General features: G+C 37.5%; 1 long non-coding RNA gene across 1 annotated transcript in view; it reads left to right on the plus strand.

The window, feature by feature from the left end:
* LOC118479111 overlaps nt 1-1,396 on the plus strand; it is a 3,691-nt gene extending 2,295 nt beyond the window's left edge. The window contains exon 2 of the long non-coding RNA XR_004859485.1: nt 1,287-1,396. This is a non-coding gene — a long non-coding RNA (uncharacterized LOC118479111). The remainder of the gene's footprint in view (nt 1-1,286) is intronic.
* Nucleotides 1,397-1,752: the final 356 nt, after the last annotated feature.

The following is a 1,752-nucleotide window of genomic DNA, read 5'->3' on the forward strand; positions in this document are numbered from 1 at the left end:
TCCCTCTCTCTCTCTCTCTCTCTCGCTCTCTCGTCTCATTCTCTCACAATCTTTCTCTCTCTTTTGAATGGGGAAGGATGGGAGAGGAAGAGAAGTGTGTGGGGGTAGGGGGGCGTGGGAAGAGGCGGCAATTCATTTGATATCAGCTTTCTTCTAGATCTATTAAGTATTTCTCGAATTCGGCTTCAATGGGTTATACTCGGGTGAAGATTAGGCTAAGCTCCTTAAATGTGGGCTTTATCCTAAGTAAGACTCGTGACTGACGTTTGTTTTAATTTCATCTCTCTTTGGTTTCTCATGTGTGGGATTTCTTATTTCGTCCACTTGGTTAATCTTATCTTTAGATAAAAGGCGTGATAATTGATCACACACGTGATTTTTCCCCTCTTTTTCGGAAGGGGGGGGGGGTATACATAATTGCGTACCTGTATTTATTTATTTATTTTTAATCAGCAATGTTAATGTTTTCTTTTGGAAAATTCCTTTACGACTCGTTATGAAGTAAAGTTTTATACCTACGCAAGATATAGAATATCTGATGTTATTGCGTTCATACACATGAGCTCACTAGACATTTGTTTCATTTAGCTTAATTCGTTTTGCTGTTATCACACTAAATAGCTCCACGAAATACAATCGTAATACCCTTGTTAATTCGATTGCTGTTGACTTAATACTGTGGAATTCACGTAACAGTCCTTTTGGATTACTTCATGTTGCTATCATCATATAAAAGAGTTTTACACTATATCGTTTTGGCTTTGGTGTATTCTTGCGCGTTTGCAGTACTTTACCAATTACTTCATGTTGCTATCATCATATAAAATAGTAATGTTTTAAACGATGTCGTTTTGGCTTTGGCGTATTCTTGTGCGTTTGCAGTACTTTATCAAATTTTTAATGTGAAGGGAGCTGACTAAATGAGTTACTTCTCGGATTCGAGCCCTATGGAAATCGCTACATCACGCTTATAGGGGAAGTTTTCACAATTTATAACTATGAAATAATATAAGGCATGTTATACTTAAAGAATATGACATCAATAGAAAATCTACTAATTTGGCCCTAGTGTTGATTTTGGGCTAATATCTCTATTTGTGGATTGTGAGAAGTAACTCATTTTGTCAGCTCGTCTCACAAATGTCGATCCATGTACGATTGCATTTACCAAATGACTTCACTAGACCATTTTTATTGACATATATATTCACACTGTTGCAATCCTACAAAAATAGCTTCACAACGCAATTGTGTTTACGATTTTCTCGTTTCTTTTTCTTCCACAGCATTTTTATGAGGCACGACACAGCTGTCAAGATAGATCTATACACGGACTAAAAGTTCTCGTCAAAAAAGGAACAGAAATCGGAGAGAACAAAACATACTTTGAAAAAAATATTTTTTAGTTTAGCAGTGGTGTTCTTTGGTGTAGCAGTGGTGCCCTGCGGTGTAGAAGCGTTTTGCTACGCGAGTGACTGTGATTTTGTATTTCTGCGATTATCGTCTGCTGTGACGTCGTCAGACACGGGTCGTCTGAAAGGTTTTCCCGAGGGATTGTCAGAACAAGACAGAAGTGAGCACCGGAAGGAGGAGGATCATGGGATATGTGACCGTGGGCTGGAAGTTTGTGGGATTACTTATTCTTCTCGCTGGTGAGTAGTTTTTGGACATTTTAGTGTAATGATAAATATTTGCTTTTTCTTTGAAATACTTTTTGTTGAGTTTTTGTTTTGTTTGTTTTTTGGGGTTTTT

This window comes from Aplysia californica, unplaced genomic scaffold (assembly GCF_000002075.1).
Source record: "Aplysia californica isolate F4 #8 unplaced genomic scaffold, AplCal3.0 scaffold02383, whole genome shotgun sequence".
Lineage (NCBI taxonomy): Eukaryota > Metazoa > Mollusca > Gastropoda > Aplysiida > Aplysiidae > Aplysia > Aplysia californica.